The sequence below is a fragment of the Callithrix jacchus genome, chromosome 20 (assembly GCF_049354715.1).
Source record: "Callithrix jacchus isolate 240 chromosome 20, calJac240_pri, whole genome shotgun sequence".
Classification (NCBI taxonomy): domain Eukaryota; kingdom Metazoa; phylum Chordata; class Mammalia; order Primates; family Cebidae; genus Callithrix; species Callithrix jacchus.
The window spans coordinates 21,736,120-21,763,744 of NC_133521.1; the positions used below are offsets into that span (position 1 = coordinate 21,736,120).

A 27,625-nucleotide genomic window follows, 5' to 3' on the forward strand; every position below is an offset into this window, starting at 1 on the left:
AGATTAAGGTTATGGGCATTCTTTTTCAAGAAGTAGTCTCTGCCTTTTTGTTCTTGGGCCCTATGCAGCTCTGAGACATGAGGACCATTAAAAAGACATAATGGAGAACATTTGTGAGGGTTTAAAGTTCAAAAGCAACATACTGACATTAGGACAGTCTCCCATGGTGTGGTGGTCTTCTTGCTTCCCTGTAAAAGAAAGTGCAGGAACAGCAAAAATCAAGAAAGCTCCAGCTATGTTCTTCTCCAACAGACTCTCAAAGGATGCTGCTAATAGTGTTCAGCAAACATCTGGACATGGTGCATCATAGCTGAAGCATGGCCCAGGTGTCTCTGCATAAATATCACTTGTGTCATGCACTGCTCAAGGGCCAGGCTCTTGTTCCCCTTGTTGTATATCCCAATAGAGAGTGTAATCTTGGGTCACAGAATATGTGACACTCTTCCTTGAAATACTTCCAGCTGCTGGTGTAATTGTTTTTGTTGGGATTATCAATTCAAAACGGCACAATCCAGCTTCAAAGTCATTGTTGTAGCCTTCTATACTATCTATCATTAACTCCTTATGTATATGATTTTCTTCTTCTAGGAAAAAGAAATCTAAGTCCATCATCTCATTCTCTTTCAACTGACATCTCAGAAGTTTCTAATGTTTTTCCTGGAGAAATAAAAAAGGAGTCAGGTAAAGGGCAGAGATCTTGTTAAATTTGATCCTTTACAAGAAGTTATGTTATCCTAATCACTTAAGTATATAACATATATAAGACCTTAGACCCCAGTGTGCTATAAGGAAATGAATTACAGCAATGGCTGGCAAGTGCCTAACACATATGACCATCTCGATGATTTTGTTAAAACTTTCTCAGGTCAAGCTGGCAGTAGTGGCTCATGTCTGTAATCCCAGCACTCTGGGAGGCCAAGGTGAGTGGAGCACTTGAGGTCAAGAGTTCAAGACCAGCATGGGCAACATGGTGAAATCCAATTTCTACTAAAAATACAAAAAAAAAATTAGCCAAGTGTGATGGCATGAACGCACCTGTAGTCCCAGGTACCTGGAAGGTTGAGGTACAAGAGAATTGCTTGAACCCAGGAGATGGAGCTTGCAGTGAGCTGAGATCTCACTACTGCACTTTAGCCTGGATGACAGAGTGAGACCCTGCCTCAAATAAATAAATAGGTCAGAGACCTGGCTTCACTCATTCACTGCGGGACATCAGGTGAGTCATTTCTCAGTTTGTTCTCTTATAAAATTAGACTAATAATTATTCTTTGTAATTCATAGGATGGTTTTGAAGATAAAAACTTAAAGAAACTTACAAACATAAATTACTATGAAAATTGGCATAGTCATTTTTGCAGGTCAAGTTGTCAGGTGTTATGAAGCTACCCTGGGTAAGTCGAAAATTCTCCTGTGCTGGAGCAGTGCTGTGGTTCTCAGTAGAATTTCACTACATTCTTTTGCTTTTATTATAATTTTAGGTTTCCACTGGTTCCTTCCACTTCTTTTAAACCTCTGAATCTGCTCAGACTCATTCACCTTTCATCCTCAAAAGTCAATAAAGTATAATTATTAACTCCAAATCTAAGCTAGCACCACTGATGAGCTGTCCACTCTTGCCATCATACAATAATACCTTTTACCTTCTGAGCTCAACATTTCTCTGTTGTCTCTAGATTTCTGTTGATATTTACTTTTAATCTCTTCAATGTGGTCATTTTATAGATTTCCCCTCAATTTTTAAGTTATTTTACTTTTCTTTCTTCTCTGCCTTCTGGTATCCTGGTTTGCTGTGATGAGAACTATTCTGTTCCAACCACAGACACTGAAGAAATCCATCCAGGCAAAAGTCAAACTATAGCCACTCAAAATGTGGGAGACAAAACAGCCCACTTTACTTCTCTGCTTCTAGCTTTTTCATTCACGCGTCCTTATGTACTAGTTGAATGAGCATGGGAAAGTTAATCTGAGTCTCAGTTTCCTCATGTCAAAAATAGGAATAATACTACCTGTCATCATGTGGATTACAGTAGAAAATGCATATGCGTAGCAGTTAGAATAGTATCTGACTTATAGCACATGAGCAATATATCTTAGCTATTTTTAACTCATTCTTAGGTTTAAATTTTTAAGTTAGCTGATTTCTATTTTATGAACTAGTCTGTTATTTGGCTGTTATTATGAATCAAAAAGACAAAAATAGCAAAAGGGCCGGTTTCTCTTGGTATGCCAGGGCTTGTGCTTATTCATTTTATATAGATTTGGAGAATTCTAATGACCTACCTCTGTGACCGGTACAAGACTGGTGGTAAAAGTGGTCACTGTCCAGGTGTTTTTTTCATGAGCAGTGAGCTCCAGTAATTTCACATTTCTGACCTCTTTATCTTCCTCATTCAATGTTTCCCAGGGGTGGAGGAACTACTTAGTTTGATTGATGTGTTTAGATGGAGAACTACAGGGCATACATTGCCTAGTCACTTTTGCTACCTGTCTCCTGAGAGCTACTCTCAGCCCTGCTCACATAGAATGTCTTCTGTTTTTCTGTGCCCTGCAAAATCTCTACAGGCTCAGGTACTCACATGGGAGGTTTGCAGTTTAGCAGCACTTATTCTTACTAAGTTGGTAAGTCTGACTACTTCTGGGTTTCAATATTAGAAAGTCCACATTCTGACGATGTGTAATACTGTGAGTTTTAGGATATAAAACTGATTTTTCAGTTCTCTATTACTGTGTTAGGACTACCAAAACAAAATGTCACAGATGGGGTGCTTTAAACAATAGAAATGTATTTTCTCACATTCTGGAGGCCAGAAGTTCAAGATCAATGTAAAAGGCATGTTTTCTTTCTCCTTGGGCCTCACTCCCTGACTCACAGATGACACTTTTCTCATTGTGTCCTCACGTGGCCTTTTCTCTGTGCATGGATATCCTTGGTGTCTCTTCCTCTTCTTACAAAACATACCAGCCATCCTGAATAAGGTCTCTACTCTTATAACTTCATTTGACCTTAATTATCTCTGTCCCCCTACCCGCAAACACAGTCACATTCTAAGGCACCCAGAGGGCTTTAACATAGGAATTTCGCAGGGACGGAATTCAGTTCATAACCAGTTGAGACTGGCCTTTCTCCCAGTTGTTTCCAAACCTTATGTTTAGGTAGGAGAATACAGGTAAGTCATTGTGGGAACCTCAATAGATTATAGCAGTGGTTTTAAACCTTATTTTATTAACTCCCTATGGAGCCTTTTTAGATATTGGCTTTCCCTAATCAAAACCCCTTCCCATCAAATCATAAGAGTGCACAGATACCTGTTTATGCACTGTGGCCCCTTGGAGGCTCATAAGCCATTCTAATCTCTGAGATGCTTTCACTCTGAGTACCAGTTATGCCCTTCTGGGGTGGTCTTGCATGCAATAAGGATTAAATGAAAGCAGAAACAGAAGTCAGCAAGTAAGCAATCTGAGCCATGGCAGAGCTCCTCAGCTTCTTCCAAAGCAGTACTGTGAGCCTTCAGCTCCAGGAACCTCAGAAAGGGAGGGTCCACACTCGATCTGTAGAACCCTCTTCTAAAAAGTAAGCATGTGTTTCTACCTCTTTATCCTTAATATATCACCATAGTTCAAGGGAATATTTGGGGTTGGTAGTCGGGCTTAAAATATAGACTAGGTGGCATATATAATATATGCATTTTATATAGTCTGGGTAAATGTGAGGTTCTTCAAAGTAACATGTCATTATCTTCTAGAATAGTTGAAACTAAGGCATGAAATACTCGTTTGATTCTCACTTGAGAGAGAGAGAGCCCATGTGAATTAGAATACTGTCAACAGAAAATGAAACAAAGGGGCTTTCAGATATGAGCACCCAATCAAAAGTTCCCGAGACAGGGATCCAAAATTGTAGATACTGATATGCTATTGGACTGCTTTTCATGTGGACAACCCTGAATATGTGCGGCACAGACTTATTTATTCAGTAAAAGCTAATGGATAACACTCCAGGCAATAACAGAAAAAGGTAATAAGATAACAGAAGATTAACAACAACAAACCTTTGAGAGCATTTCTATGCTAGGCTGGGGGCCAAACATAATCTCATTTAATAGTCACAACGACCCAAGGAGGCAGTTGCTATCATCACTCTCAGTCTGCAGATGAATCACAAGGAAGTTTAACAAGGTAAGAAGCTTGTTAGATGTCAAACTAAAGTCTATCTGATTACAGAGTCTGCATATTTTACCATTCACCATCCTGGCTGCTACCTGCTTCCAACTCCTGGGTAGAGATAATAAAACTAATCTTCACAATGCCAACACTACTCTTCTCAGAGTTTGCCTTTTTTATACGGTTAGAGGGCTCTCTCTGAGAGTTATCAGCTATTTATATTGTCATATGAAAGGAGAAGACATGGGCGATTTGTAGAGGAATTATTTACAGTGGCAGATCGGCAGCAGCGTAATCTGTATCACCAATAAAATCACAGTGCCCTCACAATGTCCACCCTGCTGAAGTAAGTATCACAGGCTGAAGTAAGTATTCCTACCTTACAAATGAGGACACCAAGGACTAGAGAATTCAGTGATTTATCTAAAGTTCTATATTCGGATAGAAGCATCAAAGAGAACTATACCTTCTGACTAAGTTTCCTGCCAGACCCACTACTTCACAGTTCCTCCCAAGCACGGCAGTTATCGTGACCTTCCCTCTGTCCCACTGTTTCCCTTCATACCCGTCTTCCCTTTCCCTTCCACACCACCACTGTGATTTTGAAGTTTTAGGTCATTTGGAGGAGGTCAACTTCTCCAGCAACCAGACAGTCTCTTGCTAAACAAGTCTGCAGTACATAAGGCATAGGAAGGATTTACATCTTTGACTCTCTTCCAGCAGATATTACTTATCTTGAACTGCCAGCAGAGCCTCGTCTCTATGATGTGTGTGACAGTGAAGAATAGCTTTTTGCTGCATTGCCAGGCTTGCTTGGGTAAAAGAAATTAGTAGTCATTGTTTGATGGAATGAATATTCAGGAACATCTCTGGGAAATCTGGGAAATCTTGGCAAGAATGGTAAGGTGTGAGACCTAGTCTTAGAGGCTAGGAAAATAATCCTCAATTCACTGAGCCCTTGCAATGATTTTGTAGAGACTTGGCAAGGAAGCAAAATATATATATATATGAGAGATAGATTATTCAACCTTCCTTAAGCCCCCTGTAGGCCATGTCTTTCCCAGTAAAACTGCTCTTGAATTACATATGTGAAAAAAGTTTGTTTATAACCTCATCCTTAAAAACCTAGCATCAATTGTGTCTCAACATAATCCTAAGCAGTGGTCATTATAGATAGTGGCTGGACATATATCCTAGTAGTGACTTGCATATATAAAAGAGTCAACAAATAATTTTTATTAATCGTATGCCCATTTCATTTATATTTATTTTTTCTAAAGCATAGTACCTCTTGAGTGATATGAGAGAAATCTGCATTTTATAGTATGCCTGCAGTACAATGACGTCTAGTTTTCAGACTTATCTTCACAGTCCTTAGCACAGAACAGAAAGATATTAATGAACCTATTTTCCAACTAATTCCTGAGAAATATCTGGAAATTTTCAGATTTTATAGTTAAAATTATTAAATTTGAGAGATATCTGGTTGATTCTGCAGAATTAGTTGAAATCAAGTCAAAATATACTTTTTCTCACAAATTTGATGTGTTTGAACTAGATTCTCTCAGTTTATTGCAGTATTTTCCTAACAGTAACAAAATATGTTTTAAACTTGTACTTATGTCAGTTTAATATTATTGGATCATGTGCAAAAGAGATTATTTTGTGCTTTTCCATTTTAACAGAGCAGTTGACCTCTGAATCCAGAATCTTATTTCAGCTTTAAAATTCCTCAGAATGAGATATAAGGTGGTGACAAACGTTAGTTCAAAATCCTACTTTGACATATAAAATAATGTGTTAAAAACTAAAACGCACTTGATAGGCACCAACATATTTTTTCAGCATAAGCATAGTGTCAAGCACTAACATAAACTATTTTGAAGGTTTTAATCACAGCACATATGTATTTTTTCCTCTATCTACTCCAATATCAAATGGTAGCAGTATAAGATCTACTTCTGAATAAATTAAGGGAATATGAGTATAACTCTCATTGCAAAATATATATTTTTTAAATGCTCAACGAATATATTTCATATATTATTTTCTATTTCAAATATACATGGGAAGCTCTATGCATTGTTTCATCTAAGGTGAACTCCTTATATGTGCCAGCCATTGATGAAAGAGTTACAGATCTCATAAAGGTAACTGCATACCATTCAAGGGACAAGAAGAGGTCACAGATAAAAAAAGAAAGCCATTTTCCAGCAGCATTAGCCAGCATTGGTCTAAATTAGGGTCCATCCATGTGTAGGTGTAGATGTAAGCATGAGATCAATTTCAGACAAGCTGCAGGACTGAAGGTATGGAGAGCCCCTTAAAAGAAGATACAGGTGGTGTTGGTTAAAGGAGGAGGAACCACTTGAACCCAGGAGGCGGAGGTTGCCGTGAGCCGAGATCGCGCCATTGCACTACAGCCTGGGTAACAAGAGGAAAACTCCGTCTTTAAAAAAAAAAAAAAAAAAAAAGGAGGAGGAATCAGATGATGGTGACCTAGCTAACATTTGCCCAATGCAGCACACATATCTGAATCTCTAGAAGTCTGACTAGTGGATTCGCATTTTTAACAAATTTCCTGTGTGATAAATAGTCATTACGGTTGAAGATCACTCTGTGTGTATAATTTCTGCATGTGCCTAAGGAAAAAAGGCAAAGGGGAATTCCTGAGAGTTGAGCAGGCACAATGAGTACAAAATTGACTGCTATAACTTCCCGGGGTGGTGGTAATGTGCAGTGCCATCATTAGGTAGGATTAGTATTGATTAATGTTTCCCATGCATGTGCATGAAGCACAGTAAGGGAGGATCCCCCGAACTTTGGTGAGAACTGGGCAAAGAAATAACTGAGGAAATAGAAGACAACAATGCAGAATGTCATGGGGATGTTTCCAGCAGGGTCAGCCCCCTGCTTTCCTGGAGTGTTTTTGTACTTTCCCAATAAAACTTTTATTTACAAAAAAAGAAAAAGAAAAGAAAAGAAATATCTGCATCTGCAAAAGTACCTTGCATAGTTTAAAAGAGGACACTACCATTTGATAATCTGCAGAATAATATTCTAGCGCACTGGAAAGAGAGGAGGGGAATAGCCACATGGGTTTTCCAGTGTGTTTGCCCCATTCTAATGTGTAGAGATATCTCTAACCTCCAGAGCATGTGACTGAGGAGGAAAAACCAGACAACTCCTTTTATAAGAGAAACACCACTTTTAGCTGAATGAAATTTTTAGTTTCCACATGAAATTGCATCTTCAGAAATTATTCTGTGTTTAGGCGGGGATGTACCTAAAAGGTCTAGATCATCTTTTTTTGTTTTCAATTGTACCTTGGGCTCTGGGGACATGTGCACATCCTGCATCCTGCAGGATTGTTGTATAGGTACATACATGCCATGGTGGTTTGCTGTCTCCATCCCCCTCAAGTCACCTACATCAGGCATTTCTCCCAGTGTTATTTCTCCCCACTCGACCCTTTTCCTCCCCTCCCCTCTATCCCCTCACCTACCCCCACACTGAGTGTTGTTCCCATCCCTGTGCCCAAGTGTTCTTATTGTTCGCCACCTGACTATAAGTGAAAACATGCAACATTTGGTTCTCTGTTCTTGTGTCAGTTTGCTGAGAATGATGGTTGCTACATTCATCCATGTCTCTACAAAAGACACAAACTCATCGTTTTTTATGACTGCACAGTATTCCATGGCTTATATGTGCCACATTTTTTTGTCCAGTCTATCACTGATGGGCATTTGGGTTGGTTCCAGGTCTTTGCCATTATAAACAGCACTGCAACAAACATATGTGTATATGTGTCTTTATAACAGAACAATTTATAATCCTTTGGGTATATACCCAGTAATGGGATTACTGGGTCAAATGGAATTTCTATGTCTAGATCAATGGTGACAAAAGCCAAAATAGACAAATGAGATCTAATTAAACTTAAGAGCTTCTGCATAGCAAAAGAAACAATCATTAGAGTGAACTGGCAACCAACAGAATGGGAAAAAAATGTTGCAATCTACCTATATGACAAAGGGCTAATATCCAGAATCTACAAAGAACTAAAGCAGATTTACTAGAAACAAGCAAACAAATCCATTCAAAAGTGGGTGAATGAGATGAACAGACACTTTATGCGGTCAACAAACATATGAAAAAATGCTCATCATCATTGGCCATTGGATCATCCATTCTGAACATACCAAAATTCAGCCACAGAGAAGCAAATCCAGTATCATATTATAAATTCAGATCCTCTCACTCTCAATTCAATGTTCCTTCAAGCTTGGATTCTAGAACCCTGAAGAGTATAAGGAATGGAATCTTAGCTTAGAGACTCTTTTGTCTTAGGTAGGTTGCCCCTTCCTGCTAACATGTACCACAAATGGGATTCTGCCTCCTGGTCATGAATCATCCCATATTTGCTAATACTCTGGTCTGTTTGCTTGCCCACTTAAAATGCAGCCCATCCATATGTGACTGGAAATCCTGATCAAACTGCAAGGGCAGTGGGAGACAGGAAGGGAAGAGTGGAGAACTTACCTCTCTTTGAGTACCATGGTCAAGGACAAACTAGTCAGATAAAACCACTAGGTCTGGGTATCTGCCTCGTTTGGGCTGCCTTGGTGGTTTCTTTCAAACTGACTTTTACCCAAACCTATAAAGAAATTGCTGAGATTGTCCAAGTAAACAGTCTATAAAAGGGTTTCTCAAACTTAGCCCTGCTGGGAAACTAAGCACTGTTCTCAAACTTATTTGGGGCCAGATGCTCCTTTGTTATAGGGTAGATCTGTGCATTGTAAGATGGTTAGCAGTGTCCCTGGCTTCTACCCACTAGATACTGGTAGTACCATAATTCTTCCCCAACCTCAGCTGTGACAACCCAAAATACCTTCAGAAGTTGTCAGATGTTGCCTAGGGTTGTTGCCAAATCACCTCCAGCTGAGAACCATTGATGTCTACAAACAACTAACTACACCTCACGTTCAATGATGTCTAGCTAGAGTCAGGATGGCTGCTGTTTGCTAAATAAGGTTTGTTTCTAAGTTACATTCTTAGTTCCCCTTGGGACAAGAATACTTTTTGATTATTGAGTTTTCATGAATTCATTTCTACAAAACTTTTTCTTGTTCCCAATACATTCTGCAAAATGCTGGTTGTAGCTGTGATATTCCACTCACTCTCTCCAATCTAAGGGTTCTGCCTCTGCATCTGTATTTGCTCACACAGAGGCTTCATCTGACAATTGACAGTACCTGCCATATTGTGCCTTATGAGTTGGCTATATTTGTTCATGGCTGAGTAGAAAGAGAAGTTTAAAATGACGTTGGACAAGAAAATTGCAAACTACTTAGAGAACATTCTGAGAAACTGATCCTCCAGTGAATGTAACTATAGGCCACATGCAACTTTTGGCAGTGCTTTTTAACACCAGCCAGCAAATGCAACACAAAACGAATTCAGGGCATTACTCTTGCCTTACAGTAAGTTCCACCATATGGATTCTCCTTACTCCTGGAAATTCTCTTTTCTACTTCTTCCCACTCTACTTCTTTCTAAAGTATGTATTTAGTACTTGAAACATTCTTGGCACAGACCAGGCCCTGGAGTTGAAGTTGAATTAGGCTGGATTCTCCCTCAGCATTTATCACAGTAGCCAGTACTGCGAATAGCAACAGATGAATCAACAGGTAACTCTTTCATGACAGAGGAGACACTGAATTGTTTCTGGGGACCTGGTAAATATTTTTTTTTCACAGACCAGAGAGATGTTTAAATGTAAAGATTTACCAAACATAAAATAATTGTGCAACAGTATATATTGAGGTAAAAAAAATTTGGAAATATATGCTATATATAATAAAGAACGTGTTTCTCAAATATTTGGTTAAAGGCAGGCAAGTGATATGGAGATATTTAGATGGAGAATATGAAAATAGGAAGGATTCTTTAATAGACATAAGCAAGTACCAAAAATATCCATGGGAAGTTATTAGGCAGGGAGTGACATCAGAGATGTAATTTTAGAGACATAATTATAGGTTAAAAACTTTTAACCTGACATATGACAGGTTAAAAGGGCTAAGACAGAAGGAAAGGAGAAACATTAAATGTAATAATTGCTTAACGATTTGAGATAATACTTGGTGGTACCTAAACAGAAGCCCTGGCAGTGGGGTTGTCATAAGAGTGTAAAGCTGTGTGGTAAAATGATTGGGGCTTTGCAGCTGATTGGTTGAAATGGTCAGGAGAGGAAAAGAAGTGGAGATGGCTCCCAGGCTTCAACCTAAGTGATCTGAGTCAAAGTAAAACCGACAAATTATATTTGGTCTTTTAGTGCCTTAGATGAGTCATGGGCTCTTCATGGTGGAAACATTTGATAATTTTTATTTTTTGAGACAAAGTTTCACTCTTGTTGGCCAGGCTGAAGTGCAATGGTGCAATCTTAGCTCACTGCAATCTCTGCCTCCCAGGTTCAGGGTTCAAGAGATTTTCCTGTCTCAGCCCCCTGAGTAGCTGGGATTACAGGTGCCCATCACCAAGCCTGACTAACTTTTTTGGCATTTTTAGTAGAGGTTTTCACCATGTTGGCCAGGCTGATATCAAACTCCTGAGCTCAAGTGATCCACTTGCCTCAGCCTCCCAAAGTGCTAGGATTACAGGTGTGAGCCATCGCACCTGGCCACGTTTTATAATTATAAATGGTACAGAGTCACAGGCTAATGCCCATCACAAAGACTCAGTTCCTTACCAAATTGCAGTTTTGAAAAACTCCTGTGATTCAACTGCTTTTCACTTTGACAATGGTTCTCTTAAGTGCATCACAGAAGTTCTTCTACCTCATGCACAGGTTTCTCAAGAGGCTCTTACTGAATTAATTGTCTGTGTCATCTCAATGATCCAAAGAATTCTATATTTAGTGACTGTAACTGCATACTTGCTAGACAGTATCTTCTGTGTAGGCATACATCAAAGGCCAAATAGACAACTGAGGCTTACTGTGCTTTGTATCAAGGAAATTCTATAGATTAACAGAGAAGGAAGTAGACTTGGCAGTACTAGATTTTGATGGATGGTTTTTTGATTGTTGGTTATGGAAATGTGGACATGTCTAATTTTGCCAGCCTCAGAATGACTTTTTGGAGACATTGTTTTGGGTTTAGATTTGATATTCACCCAGTAATGCACATCACATTTCATCCTTACTTTCCCAGCACCACGATTTGATGGACATGCAGAAACTTATGAGAACCACCATTTAAATTCCCTCCATTATAGGTAAGAGACAGTAAGACTCAGAGGGAAAGTGTTTTTCCCAAAGTCACACAGAGGAGAATATTAAATAAAGAGAATAATTGGCCAAATAAGTGTAAGGGCTTGGGTTTTGCCTTCTAAGGTTTCAAGCAAAACAAAACAAATGCAGTGCTATAATGAGTTAATGAGGTGTTTGATTCGGGGATGTTAAGCATTCACCAGAGGGTATTTATTGAATGCTCAGGGAAGGTTGGTGTTAAGGGCCAGGCAAGAAATTATCATCAGAATGACTCTTCCCCAGAAGGAAGTAATGTACATTTATACATAATGCTTACAAGTTAATTCTAGGTGGCCAGCTCATTCAACATACAGATATTATGTGTTAGCCAGCCTGAGAAAGTGATGTAGAAAAGACCTAATGACAAATGGAAGAATCCATACAGAGGAGAAAATATTCAGAAGAAAACGCAAAGCTTGTGGGATGCTCAATATCCCACCCCACCTATTTTTGGAGACATTCTACCAGAATATTGAGTTTCTGAATTTTGTGTTCCTATAATGGCAGGCAGACAGGTGAGAGCCACCTGCAATCACAAAGTTCACTGCTTGGTACTAGTGTACTGAGAAATTCCCCAAATCTTCCTTCCCTTCTAGATAATGGGGTAGGGTACAGGGAATGGAAAAAGGATGCGATTCAGGTGTGTATTGTCTTTTTCCTTTAATCTTCCTTCCCTTCTAGATAATGGGGTAGGGTGTAGGGAATGGAAAAAGGATCCGATTCAGGTGTGTGTTATTGTCTTCTTTTGCCTTTTCTTCTTTACCCACCTCCTGCAGTAATACCATGGAATTACTTTCCTTTTTTGCATCCAGTAATTTACATCAAAAATAATTCTCCAAGGAAAAGTATCTCAAAAAATCTGAAGGAAAGTTTTCAGGATTACTAAAATGCTCTGGAACCTCAACACTACTTCAGCAAATTGTGCATGTGTAACATTTATTTATTATGAACAAGTTCTTTGTGACTAGCTCGGAAGGTACACAAACCATACTGATAAAGCTGCTTGGTTCCTTAGTTTCCACATCTGTGGTGAGTAAGAGCAATTTGAGACTTTAAAGTATCAAATAAATGAGTTTCCATGTTGCTAACCCCTAGAAACTAATTGAAATCATGTGTTTTTCTACTTAAAGATTAGCTCTGACAGTGCTTCTGAAAATGAAAAGCAGAAAGTAGCACTCCACTTATTGTGATGTTCCACAGCCCTGCTACGGGCTCCAGAGTGGTCTCTAATGATTGCAGGTTTAGTGAGTGGCAAATCCTATAAATAAGAAAAAGTTTCAAATCACTTTCAGCTTGGCTGCCTCAAATTATGTAGAGTGTCTAAGATAATCTCCATTTCAGTTTGGTGTTGGGGTTTCAGATGAGATGACAGGGACCCCTCTGACTCAAAAGCAATATGAACACTTAACACTCACCCTGGAGTTCTCCTAGGTTCAGTGAGATTGCCAATTTACCCTTTGAGTGTGTTAACAAACAAAAGAAATGACAGAAAAAAAGCTTAAATTTGAAATAATGGCCCTGTAGTAGAATCTGCCAGTGTCTGCACCACCTACGTTGGCTATTTTTATGTGAAAGAGAGAATGTTACTCCCCCTTCCCAAGCCCCACATGCACTCATTCTGGCAGAATGTTTTTCTTAGTCATACAGGAATTAAGAAGCCCTTGGTAAGGTTTTCCTTTTAATAAAAAGCAGCCTGTAAAGTCGAGCTGCAGACATAGACAAGCACGCTGGGAGCTTGCACGGGTGAATGCCTACAGGAACTAGGGACTAGATATGTTCAAGATAGCAGCTCCATCTTCACTTCTCTGCCAGCCACCTTCACAATAAGGAGCAGACAAGATGGCGCCGCCCAAGGAGCATTCATTTGCATAATCAGATGAGGATGGAGTAACCAGCCTTTCCCGTATGCTATCTAAATATCATATCTGATTGAACCAATATGTAAGCCCTAGTAAATCAGACACTGCCTCATCAAGCTGGAATATAAAATCTGACACAACCACTGCCAGTGGGTCTTTCCCTCTTGGAGACTCCTATCTCTGCAGAGAGAGTTGTTTCTCTTTCTCATCTTCTTGTTAAACCACTGCTCCTAAACTCCTTATGTCCATGTCTTAATCTTTCCTGGCACGAGATGACAACCCTGAGTATATAACCCAGACAACATAGCTTCTTTATTAGCACACACTAAAATTAATCCAGAAAACACATCAATGTACAGTGATATTCTATCAAAATCACTTTTAGCCAGTTCACTAACTTTAAGAACAAATCACAATTTCAAAATGGTGGAAACACACAAACATGCTGTATTTCTTCTCACACTGCTGTGACAAAATACTCAAAACTGGGTAATTTATAAAGGAAAGAGGTTTAATTGACTCACAGTTCTGTATGGCTGGGGAGGTCTCAGGAAACTCACAATTACGGCAGAAGGCGAAGGAGAAGTACATACTCTCCTCACAAGGTGGCAGGAGCGAAAGAGAGATGGGAATAAGGAAGAGAGTCTTACAAATCCATCAGATCTCGTGAGAACTCACTCACCATCACGAGAACAAGAGGGGGAAACCACACCCATAATCCAATCACTTCCTTCCCTTGATTCATGGGGATTACAATTTGAGATGATATTTGGGTGGGAATGTGAAGCCAAACCCACACACACACACACAAAGCAGAACACTATAAGGCATATGAAAATACCCTTTGTTTTGTCTGCTTCTTTAAAAGGCACCCTAGTTAAGTATATCCTACTAACAATTTTAAGTCTTGCCTTTGCATTTAATTTCTTACTGAGCCCCATAATGCACCAAACTAAATGAGTAAGGCCCAAGTGTCTCCAATCTTAGCTTGTTCAATCTTAGCTAGAGATGGTTTACATTTCAGTTTAGAGCTCCTCTATAGGCCTCCGTTTTCCTATTTATAAAATAGCAGTTAAGACTCAGAGAGTCCTAAGGTCACTTTTTGCTATGATCTAAATGTGTTCCTTCAAATTTCATGTTGAAACTTAATCCCCAAGAAAACAATATTAAGAGATGGGACATTGAGGAGATAATTAGGTCATGAAGGTTTCACCCTTGTGAATGGGATCAGTGTCCTTATAAAAGAGGCTTTAACATGTGTGTATCTTCTGAACTATATTTACAAAGGGCTTGTTCATAACATACATGTTATGCACACACACACACACACACACACACAATTTGGTGAAGGAGTGTCGGGGTTCAAGGTCATCTTAGTAGCCCATCTGACTTTTTGGGCATGTGAAGATGCTTCCAGAAGATGCCATTCATGGAACTGGTCCTAACCAGACACTGAACCTTCTGGCAACATAATCTTTGATTTTCCAGCTTTCAAAACTATGGGAAATGCATTTCTATTATTTATAAATGGCTCAGTATATGGCGTTTTACTAAGGCAGCCTGAATGAACGAATACACTCCTTTTTAGTTCTAAATGTTCATCACGACATTCCATGAATTAACTTTAGTTCAAATCTAAACTTTAGAAAGTATATTAGCTAAAAATTATTCAGTAGTTTTAAAAAAATTTTGTAAAGAGGTGTCCATCAACTTAAACCATCTCCTTCCTCTTCTCACTAAATTCTCACCATTTAAGGTAGGCCAATGTCAGCCTCAAAACACATTCAGCTGACTCTAATCTCTGACTTCTCCAGCAGCTTAGTAGCTGCTTTATTTATCAGATGCACCTGAGTTTAGCTCCTGACTCAACCATTTTCCAGATCTGTGGTCTTTATTTAACCTCTTCATCCTGTTTTCTTATATACAAAACAGGGTTGTTTACATGCTTGCTCCTCTAACTATGATCTTCATTCCAGTATTTTCAGAATCACATAAGAGCCTGTTAGAAACACAGAATCTCAAGCTCAACCCCAGAACTTCTGAAACATAATCTGAATTTTAACAAGAATCACAAATGATTCTCATGCACATTAAAATTGGAGAAGCATTGGTTTATATAATAATGCAAAGAAAAGTGCTTTTAATTATTCCTAGCAGATACTAAGCACTCATTAAACACTGTTATGCTTATTACCTCAGTAAATATTAACTGGTCATAATTCTGAGAACATCAAGGAAGGGAGAATTGAAAAATTTGGATATTAACAACAATGTTTATAGCATTATAATTTCTTCTGTCAAAAATTTCACAACTGTTGCCAATAACTGATCTTTAATAAAGATGCTAAATGAAGTTGAAAAAAATTAGTATGCACTGTTTTAGAGAAAAACACACCAAGATCTAGTGATGTTACATATTCAAGAAAGTGGCAAAATGTACAAGGTCTTCCTATCTGTGTCTTACTTATTTTGGCCGCCAAATTCAGCTATTTCTGAAATAAAATTCCAAGTAGGTGTTGTCCCTATTAAATGTTGTTTAATGGTCCATTAAGTGCAACAGATAACCAAAATTTTGTGTTCTCCTATTGCTCTGGTTTGAATATTTGTGTCCCTTATGCCAAATTCATATGGTGAAATCCTAACCTCCAAGATGATATACTAGGTGAGGCCTTTGGAAGGTAATTAGATACTGAGGATGGAGAACACATGCATAGGATTAGTGCCTCATAAAAGAGACCCAAGAGATACCCCCACCACCAAGACTCCTGCCACTTCTTCCAAACGGGTTTTCAGGCTATTAGGAAGTGGGTCCTCATCAGGCATTGTTTTTTTCAGTGCTTTGGTCTTGGACTTCCGGCCTGCAGAATTGTCATAAATTTCCATGGTTTATCAGCAATCAGGTTGTGGTATTTTTGTTATGGTAGCCTGCGTGGACTAAGACAGCAATTTAGTCTCATCTTCCGATAACCTCCCCTACATTCTCCAATGTGCCTCCTACACTCTCCCAACAAGTCATCAAGATTCATGCTTTCGTCACTTTACACAGGAAATTTGCATCCTTTTAATGATTTACTTTTTGATCAACTGCAGATATCCTACTTCTTTAAGGCACTTCTTGCAAATTGCCTTCTCTGTGAAGAAATCTATGCTTCTTAGGAAGGCTTAGTTCTTCTGTGACTGTAATGGAGCATAATTTATGCTCTCTTTTTAGGTGCTGACTGCACTGTGTTGGAATTGTTTGCTGATCTATCAGTTCCTTCAGTAAATGGTGCACTCAATGAAGGAAAGTTCATTTCCATCACTCCCTTGGCTTAAATTCCTGGATTACTATTTGGCAAGAGCAGTGGATCTCAAACATCTATGTTAATAAGAAGCACACACAGGCTTATTAACACACAGATTGCTGAATCACAACTATAGAGTTTCTGATTTCATAGGTCTGAAATAGGGCCTGATAACTTGCATTTCTAATGAGAGGTGATGATGATACTGTTGGTGCAGACACTTTGAAAACCATTGACTTAAATTAGAAACTCAATGAACTTCATACTAAACATAAATTGATATGGAAGTGCTTAAAAACTCTGTACCTGATGTCAGATAGATCTGAGATCAAATTTTTGATCTTCCAATTACCAATTCTATGCATTTAAAAAAACAGATTCAGGGATACATGTGCAGATTTGTTACATGGATATATTGTGCCATGCTAAGGTTTGGGCTTCAACGGAACCTGTCACCTAAATAGTAAACATAGTATCCAACAGGTAGTTTTTCAAACTTGCCCCTCTCCCTCCACTTTTTCGAGTTTCTAATGTCTTAGTTTTCCATCTTTATGTCCAAATGTACAAAACATTTAGCTCCCACTTTAAGTACAAATGTGTTATTTGGTTTTCTGTTTCTGTATTAATTCACTTAGAGTAATGGCGTCCAGCTGCATCAAGGTTGCCACAAAGGCATGATTTCATGCTTTTTTTATGGCTGCATAGTATTTCATGGTATATATGTCTGCTTAATATTCCATGGTATATATGTGCCACATTTTATTCATTCAATCCACCCTTGATGTACACCTGTGTTGATTCAATGTCTCTGCTATTGTTAATAGGACTGTAATAAATATATATGTGTTTTTGTGTGTATATAGTGTTGGTCCTCAGAGCATTTGTTTTCTATCATTGCATAGCAAATTGCCACAAATGTAAGGGTTTAAAACATGTTTATTACAGTTTGAAAGTTCCTCAAAAAGGTAAAGATAATGTCATGGTTAATACTGAGTGTCAACTTAACTGGATTGAAGGATGCAAAGTATTGATCCTGGATGTGTCTGCGAAGTTGTTGCCAAAGGAGATTAACATTTGGGCTGGGAAATGCAGACACACCCTTAATCTGGGGGGACACCGTCTAATCAGCTGCCTGCATGGCTAGAATATAAAGCAGGCAAAAAAAGTGTGAAAAGACTAGACTGCTCTATCCTCCCAGCCTACATCTTTCTCCCGTGCTGGATGCTTCCTGCCCTCGAACATCAAACTCCAAGTTCTTTAGTTTTGGGACTCAGACTAGCTCTCCTTGCTCCTCAGCTTGCAGACAGCCTATTGTGGGACCTGTGAGCATGTGAGTTAATACTCACATATATATCCTATTAGTTCTGTCCCTCCAGAGAACCCTGAGTAATACACATAGAATATCCATACAATATGATAATTCTACTCCTAGTTAAATACTCAAAAGTATTGAAAGCAAGGACCTGTACACATATTCACACTATTCATTATAGCCAAAAGGAGGAAGCAGCTCAAAGGGCCATTGATGAACAAACAAATAAATAAAATGTTTTATACATGTACAATGCAATATTACTCAGCCACATAAAGAATGAAGTACTGATACATGCTACAATACCAGGAAGCCTCAAAAACATTAAGCCAAGCAAATGCAGTCAGACACTAAGGTTATGTAGTATATGATTCTATTTATATAATACATCCAGAACAACCTATAGGTATGGAAACAAATTGGTGGCTTTTAGGGGCTGGCAGGAGGCAAATAAAGAGTGACTGTTTCATGGGTACAGAGTTTCTTTTTGGGGTGATAAAATGTTTTAGAAATAGTGGTAATGGTGATACAACATGAGTATACTAAATGCCACAGAGTTATATGCTTCAAAATGGTTAACTTCGTGTGACTTTTACCTTGATTAAAAATGATTTAAAATACCCATTTATCTTCTTATAGTCTCCATGGGGTGGATTAGGAGCTTGGGCACATTTTAGCTGATTATTCTGCTCAAGAATTAAAAAAATCTTCAAATAAGCTTTAGTTAGGTTGAATTCTGATCAGAGACTTGATTGGGGAAGAATATTTTCCTAACCTCTCCTAAGTTGTTGACTGAATACATTTCTTTGTAGCTGTTGAATTCACAGCATTACATTTCTTCTTCTTTTTCTTTTTTTAGAAAAAAATAAAGGAAGAAAAAGAAAGAAAAGAAGAAAGAAAAAGAGAAAGGAAGAAAGAAAAGGAGAAAGAAAGAAAAAAAGAATGAAAGAGAGAAAGAAAGAGGAAGAGAAAGAGGGAGAGAGAACGAGAATCTTGCTCTATTGGCCAGGCTAGAATGCAGTCTAAAAATGGGTATTAAAAACCTCTTTTATGCCAATAAATGTCCTTACCAATGGAGACAGGAAGGAATAAGGGAGGAAAATAACAAACAAATAGCCAACCAATATTTCATTTAAACCTGTGAAATGTTATGCAATTGCTGAGGAGTGATTTACTTCCAATTTTGTGGTCACTTTTAGAATACGTGTGATGCGATACTGAGAAAAATGCATGTTTTGTGGATTTGGGGTGGAGAGTTCTGTAAATGTTTATTAAGTTTACTTATTCCAGGTCTAAGTTCAAGTCCTGGATATCCTTGTTAATTTTCTGTCTCATTGATCTGTCTAAGATTGACAATGTAGTGTTAAAGTCTCCCACTATTATTATGTGGGAGTCCAAGTCTCTTTGCAAGGCATTTCACTTCTTTAAGACTAGTAAGAAAGTAATTCTGACTTCTCTCCCCCCAATCTGAGCTACTGCATTGCAGTACCACTTTTGGGGCTCCAAAGCACTCCTTAAGCTCCTCTGTAGTATACCCACAAAATTGGTATTCATCCTTCAATACTGACATTCTCCATGTAGGCTATAGCTCATCTATCTGTGCTCCCAAGATGACCAATCACCACTTCTGCTTAAGTACTACACATCAAATTGAATTATAATTTTGTCTAGAGCTTTTCTACCTAAAATGCTAAGTTCTGGTAAAAAGTATATTGTATCTTCTTCATATACTGAATAGCTTGCACTATTTTTTCAGAAATCACTTGATAAGACACAGACAGGACAATATCCCCTTCGATTAAATCAAGCTCGAATGGTTTGAGACCTTAATTACAGCTGAAAAGTACCTTCACCTTTAGCAAATCACAGGATGTGCCTACACTCAAGGGGAGAGAGTAGATGGGGGTCACCTTAACACATAAATGCTACACAAACTTCCCAATGTTTAAAGTAAGAAGGTAATCGGTCTGTCTTAGGAGTTCAATGACACATAGTCACCCCAGGGCTAGTATACCGTGAATGCTTAATGAATATTAGTTATCATTATTATTATTTATCTCATTTATTATGCCAATTATCCTTCATTCTTCCTATAATCTATTCATCATAACTCTAATAAAGTAATTCATGCTGAAAAAGAAAACCTAATCATGATTATTAGATTTTACAGCTGAAGAGCACAGACCAAACACACCTGACTCCAGTGCTTCACAATATATTTTCAGGGAAAAAAAAATAGCATCTTAACCCCTGCAAGGAAGTGACAGGTGAGCTGCTAGGAAGAGGTGTCAGAGTTTTCTGTGGATGTCTGCCTGCAGTCAAAGTGCATCTTGGAGAGGGTTTAGAGGAGTGATTTTTCATCTGAATAATGGTGGCAATCAAATCAATGAGAGTTGATAGTGCTATTTGAGGCAGCTGCCTCAGGGTGCCTCCCTCTGAGGGCCTTGGTAAGCACTTCCAAGCTGTTGTTCCAGAGCCTTGTGCTATTACTTGTGTCTGATAATTGCAGCTTTTTCGCCGCCAGTATCGGCATATTCTGATTCTTCATGAAGCATAGGCAGCAGGCAGGTGAGGAGATGGATCTGGCCTATTTCTAAGCAGGAGGGAGTCCTATGATGAGGTTGGATATGCATGGACTCTAGGATCAAATAGACCTGGTTTCCATTTATGTTTGTTTTATCATGATCACACTATATTATTGGGAAATTACATGACTTAGGTAAACCTTAGCTTCTACATCTTTCAAATACAAATAATAATTTCTAAATTTTAGCATTGATTAAAACATTGTCTTCCACAAAACATGGCTGACTGCAGGGAGCTGTTTGGCTATTGTTGCTAATGTTGTTAATATCAGGGTTATTAAAATACTTAACACATGGCCAGCCACAGTGGCTCACTCCTGTAATTCCAGCACTTTGAGAAGCTGAGGTGGGCAGATCACCTGAGGTCAGGAGTTCAAGACCAGTCTGGCCAACATGATGAAACCCTGTCTCTACTAAAAATACAAAAATTAGCTGGGCATGGTGGCATGAGCCTGTAATCTCAGCTACTTGGGAGGCTGAGTCAGGAGAACTGCTTGACCCCAGGAGGCAGAGGTTGCAGTGAGCCATGATGGTACCACTGCACTCCAGTGTGCAGGGTGAGAGAGTAAGACTGTCTCACAAAAAATAAATAAAATAAAAACACCTAACACAGAACCTATTATGCTTCAGTGTCAGTGATGATCACCATTTATGCAAGGGCTCAAATGAAGAAAAGGGATTGCGTAATGTTAGACTTCCTGAAAGTCATGCTATATGAGTCAGAATCCCTGCTTAAGTTGTTAGCCCACCACAAATTATTTAAGTTATGCTAGTTATATCATCTATAAAATTGTGAGGTCACGGGGCCACTATAAGGATTGAAGAACTTGATCCAGTAGTTTTCTTCACAAATGCTTAGTATAAAGTGTGGGTGGGATTAAGATATTAAAGAGGGATTAAGAGGGGGAAAAAAGTAAGAATTCACAATTATTATTCTCCCTCCATAGTGTAAAATCTTATCTGTTCGGCTCTATCGTAGTACACGTTTGGTGCTCTGTACTATTAGTTAAGCTCCTCCTCTGTAGCTGATAGCAGTGGCAGCCCATGTGGAGGGGCCACAGCAAAGACACCAGCTATAGCAGGAGAGAAGTGGCTGGAGCTGAGTGCTCCATGGAGCAGGTGGGAGCCAGGAACATGCAGGAGCCCTGCCCACTTCTGAGTTGGCAGGGCAGGGGCCTTACCTTTCTGGGTGCAGCTGCAGCCATCTAGCCACAGCCATGGACCCAGGCATCCCTGCACTCCTGGGCGCCCAGGAAGACCTTCTCCCCCACAGGCCTGGCCTCTTCCCACTCCCATTGCCAGCTCCAATTTCAGAGCAAAGTTGTGGTCAAGCCCAGGTGCTGTTGTGACCTGGTCGTGTGTGTGCATGCTTGGGGTGGCACTGACATGCCAGCCCCCTACTGGCTTGGCCACCCCAGACTTTACATGTTGGGGGTGGCTGAAGGAAGCTCAGCACTGGTCTTCAGGAACCCTTAGACAGGAACAACCTGGGTGCTGTGGATGATACATAAATGGCAGCAGGAGAGAGACAGTCTCCTGAGCAGAAAGGGGTGGGTCTCCAGTGAAGCCCCACCTTCAAGCCAAGGACAACCTGAAGCGTGGGAGCCCAGCTTTCAGTTCTGGGTGGAGCCTCTGTCCTTGAGTGAGAACTTATGGTGCCTTTTCTGGGCCTACCCATGGCTGCTCATGGATCAATCAGCCTGCACTTCCTTCTGAAGCTGGTAAAAACCCTGGACTCAGCCAGACTCAGCCAGATTCAGCCAGACTCAGCCAGACTCAGGCAGACTGTGGGACAACCTGGCTGCAGATAAGAGCTACCCTCTCTGGGTCTCCCCTCTGCTGAGGACTACACACACTCCTTGGGACAACCTGCCTTGGAAAGGAGCTACCTACTTTGGGTGTCCTTGGAGCTGTACTGTTGCTCAGTAAAACACCTCTTTGCCTTGCTCACCCTCCAGTTGTCTGTGTATGTCATTCTTACTAACAAGAACTTAAGGCCCATTGAACGGTAAGACTGAAAGAGCTGTAACACAAACAGCTGAAACACACACACACACACCACCAGCCCCCAACTTACCACATTGTAGGCAACGAGAAGGAGAGAAGAGTTGGGGCTCCCTGAGCCAGGGCTGTGCCAACCTCTTTGGGGCTTTGCAGTTTCTGGCATCTCCCAGCTTCTGGGCACCACTTCATTCCCCTCATCCAGACATGGGTGCCCACAGCAGAAGGCACTTTGTTGCATTTGTTCCAGCCAAAGGCTTTCACAGAGCTGGCACCTGTGCTTGCACCTGGAGCTACCTGCTCCATCACAGCAGCTGCCATGCCTAGCTGTGACAGGGGCCAGACCCCACTCTCACTTGCTCATGCACCCCTTGCTACTCTGCACCTGGCTCCCATCTTCAGAGGTGTGGGATGCAGGCCAGTAACATGAGCTGAGTGTGGCCTGCCCAGCCAAGTGGGCAGAATGAGCCCAGTGGGCTCAAGCAAAACTCTGGCAAAGGTGTCACTGGCCACATAGGTTTTCAGCCAGAAAAGTGACACCCTAAAGATCCTGTAACATCCAGAGAATTTGTGTTCAACACTGACATTCTCCATGCAGGTTGTGACTTACGTTTCTGTGCTTCCAAGACAACCAACCACCACCTCTGCTTAAGTACTAAACACCACATTGAATTACAATTATTTGTTTAGAATTTGCCCCCCATCTAAAATGCTAAAATCTGGTAAAGATGATAACCTTTTTAATATGAGCAACAACTAGCACAAAACCCAACTAGTACTAGTTGTTTTATCTACGACTGAAAGTAAAGTGAGTGATTAAATAAATGAACAATGAACAATAAATGAATGTTCTCTGACATTATCCTGCAGATGTATCTTTGCCAAACAAGCATATCTGGTAAATGAGAGCTGTAATTCCCATTTGCACATAGGAATCCTTTTAAAATTCCTTGAGTGAGGGCTTTATGAAAACAATTCTCCCTCGAATCCCTTTTTAAAACACCATTCTGATAAAAAAAAAAAAAATTATCCCAAACAGTGTTACAACATTCTCTCCACAACTCTGTTTTCATTCAACACTAATAAATCCAACAACAAAATAAATAATGTAAAAAATGGAACAAAGTATTTTCTGTTATTTTTGAATGCTATTTATAAATATACTCTTTTCTTATTTACTGTTAATTGATTTTCAATAATTCTAATCCTTGTTCCAAGTTGCTCAGTACTTAAAAGTATGCAAGTTCCCTATTATTTTTCCAGCTTTACCAGAAGTTTTCTAATAGATAATCCTTTAAAGATATCTGTGATACCAAACTTTGCTTCCTGAGACCTGACTTAATTCATGCCTAAAGCAAAAAAAAAAAAAAAAAAAAAAAAAAGGCAGCTGGTATGACTTAGAGGATATAGAAATTCTATGGAAAATTTCTTGGTGAAAAATACAAAGGAAACTGGGTAAATGCTTTTGGTTCATTGATTGGGGTCCAAACTAATGGATGCCACTTCAAATGAGCAGACTCTGGTAACTGGTAGGGAATTAGGTGGGTCACAGAGAAGGACTAAGAAAGAAAGGAAGAAATAAACATAGAACACTGAGGGCCTCAGAAAGAAAATGGAGAAATGCCATTTCTTAAGTACTTACTCTGTGTAAGGCATCATTTTAGTCTGAGTATTTAACACACACAGATAACATCTAAATAGCATAAGGTCATCTACTCGCTGCCTCAAAATTTATATCCCACAACAGACAACTCTTTCTGAACTCTTGCTTGAAATATTCATAATGTATTTTTTCTATGGACTTTTATTATAATTTGCTTTCATTTTCCCTCTGCTCTGATATTTTCTGTTTTCATGGACTTTTTCCTTTTAGCTACATCTTCTCATACCTAAAACCTGAACTCAGGGGTCAAGGTTTCCAGAATATCTTACCTCTCCAATCATCTTATCTTTTTATTGACATAATAACCTGTGTGCATGTTCTGCTGCATATAATATTTTTCTATCTGCCTTTCCAGTCACTGATGAATAATAGCTGAATAATGAAGAAAAGGTGAATGAGGGCTCTCATTTTATCCTTCATAGAAAACCTATAGAAGAAGTGTTAGTTTCTGAATCTCACAGATGATGAATTAATTATCAGTATCATCATCAACTCAGGATTCAAAGCCTTCTCTATTGGAAATATGATTTCTCTTCTTGACACTCAGCAACATTATAATTCTTCAATTAGAATACAACCCTATAAAGAGAAAACAGTTATTGCTTGGGAAGAATAGTTATACCAAAAAACCAATATAGATCTTACAAGGAAAACCAGGATAATTTTTGCATTCTTAATGAGAAAAAGTGAAAGAAAGGAAGTAAACATTTCTGATGGATCAGAGAAGTGAAAATGCATTCTGTGTAATGAAATCTGTGTATGTCACACATGCCAGGAAGACACGTCAGAATAAAAGCTATAATCCATCTAAAGTGTTATAAACTTTCTCTTGTGCTCCTATTAATAGCACTGTTAGATGAAAGGAAAAGAGCAATGGCCTTGGATCTAGATGAAATGAATTCATTTGTCAGACCTGATGAACCCAGCACAGCTGGCATTTTAACAATGTGTCTGTGGACATGTTACCTAAACTCTTTAGCCTTAGTTTTCATTTCTGAAAACCAGATGTCACATTAACCTGGTAGAGCTGTTAAAGTATATCTATTAGATAATGGATATAAACCTCCCATCATAGTACTGGCACCTACTAAATACTCAATATTTAACAATGATAATGATGATGATGATGATGATGATGATGGTGATGATGATAACACCAAAAGTAATGCTATCTCACCTCCCTGAACTACAATGCTTCAAAGGATTTTAGAGAGTATCCTCAATGATGATGGATTCATTCTAAGTCAAGCTATGCACACACAGGATACTGACATTCTTCAGCACTCAAGTACTGTAGTGACTTTCTGCTATTGTTGAGAGAGTGGGCCCTGGGGACGAGGAGGGCTTGCTGTCTGTCTTGGTTTATCAATACCTTCTTACTATGAAGAGGGTGATGTAAGCACAAAGGAAACCTGGTCCATTTTATTATTATTAGATTATTAGCTTAGGCTTGATTTTTTTTAGATGGATCCTTGCACAAGCCCTCTGAAAGCAAGCGGTTGGTCTCACTGTAACTCTAGATAGAAAGGACTTCTCCTTCCTGCTGTGTCCAAGTCAGCAAATGGCCTCCTGAATGCTCAGAGAGCATCCTTGTTTATTTGAATGTAAGAAGAGAGGGAAAGTGGAGCTAAGTCTTTTTGACATTTCAAATCTATTTGTTTTACCTTCTTATTGACCTCCCTAACATATTATCCAAAGGTTATGCTCAGTGGGAAGCAGATCCTATGACAGTCTTAGAAGTACAAAAGGTTTAAAGGAGTCATTCTGTGAAAGGGCATGGGAGGAAGGATGAGTGGGCAGGGGAAGGCGTCAGATCACTATGGAGACCTGAAGAAAATCTCTGGCAACCTAAATAAGGAAGTCTGGATCAAAGATCATCCATGAGTTGAATCCTGTATTGAATAAAAATGGCTGGGCTCTGTACCATTGCATTCTTCAATAACTGGATGGAAGCCCCAGGATGGAGTATGATCTAGGCTAGAAAATTCCTGAAGCAGACCCTGAAAATGCAGTCAAGTGAAGACTGTTTACACACTCCACGAAGTTAGATGGAAAGTCTTTCCTTGAAAGAGAATATGAGTGGCACATCTCAGTATCTGCCACATAAATAATGATCCCCACATAGCACTCAACAATATAGTCAAAATTGATATTCCTTCTTCTGGAGGAAAAACTTTCCAACAAGGAACAGAAATTGTTTCTTTTCTTCACCTTGTAAAATGAAGAACATGATGATGGTGACAGTCTAAAGTAACTTTATTTGCTCTAAATTGTGTGCTTCTGCCGAAGGATATTTCTTATACTTTCAAAGTACTTACAGGATAAAATTAATTAAAAAAATTAAAATCCCCAATGTTGAGTATCTGGAAATTAATAAGAAAAAATAATAGAAAAGAACACAGCATTAATTTTGCTCTGACACCATTTTTGAATCATTCTTGGGATAGTAGTTTTCTCCAGGGGTTAAGTAAGTAGGAGAGAATGAATGAAAAGCTGTAGTATACTAGATAATTTGGAATAATAAATTTAAATTTTCAGTGAACATGAACTATTCCAATTAAGTTGTACATTTAATCATCTGTATCCTTTCTTAAAATAAAATACTTAAGCCTCTTTCCTCCAAAAAAGTCAATTTTCCTCAGAAACCTACTGAAGCCTGAACACTGAAATATGAGGAGCCACTCAGTCATGCATTCTACCAGACAGAGAGACAAATAATCCCACAGAGTTTCATTTAATCAACTAAACCCATTTTAGAAATGTTGGGTTGGGGTACTAAGTCAAGTTGGAGATTACACATGTCAGCAGAGTTAATGGCCTTTCTCTTTTGAGAAATTGTCATGGGGACAGAATTATATTTAAACTTGTGGTTGGGTTAAGTAAGAAAGTATTTAATTTAGCATATACCATATTGCCCAAGTGCACATTGAAATTAATCAATTAATCAATCAACCTTTTATTGAGTACCTATTAAATGTCAGAAGGAATGCTAGGCTTAGAGCCCCACAGGGAAGCATCAGTAAATTAAAAGAATTAAATGCTAGGATATGATGCACATGACTCACTGACTGGTTAGCAAAGGCTGAATCACTCCCATTGACTAAAAGCTTTCCAAAAATTGCCCATGAAATAAAAAGTGACTCTTTCAAATTTACAACAACACTGATAGGTATGCAAATTGTTCAAATATCTTTGAGGAAGAAATTGCCATGAGTTACACTGCAGAGAGGCTCAACTGAGAAGAAACCAGAGGTTGACTTTGTACACATCCATGGTCCATCAACTAGAGAGTCAATCAATAAACTAGTCCCAACATACACACTCTCCTCTCTTGTTTCATTATGAAAATTACTTACCTAAGTGCTAAGTGAAGGGGCCGAAAGTTGGAGGCTAAATTCTGCAATATAAAGTCATATAGATTTGCAGACAGAAAGGGAGCAAAAGGTAA

General features: G+C 39.0%; 1 long non-coding RNA gene across 1 annotated transcript in view; it reads right to left on the reverse strand.

Annotated features, from left to right (window-relative positions):
- LOC144580583 (uncharacterized) overlaps positions 1 to 13,955 on the reverse strand; it is a 514,841-nt gene extending 500,886 nt beyond the window's left edge. The window contains exon 1 of the long non-coding RNA XR_013530466.1: positions 13,857 to 13,955. This is a non-coding gene — a long non-coding RNA (uncharacterized LOC144580583). The remainder of the gene's footprint in view (positions 1 to 13,856) is intronic.
- Positions 13,956 to 27,625: the final 13,670 nt, after the last annotated feature.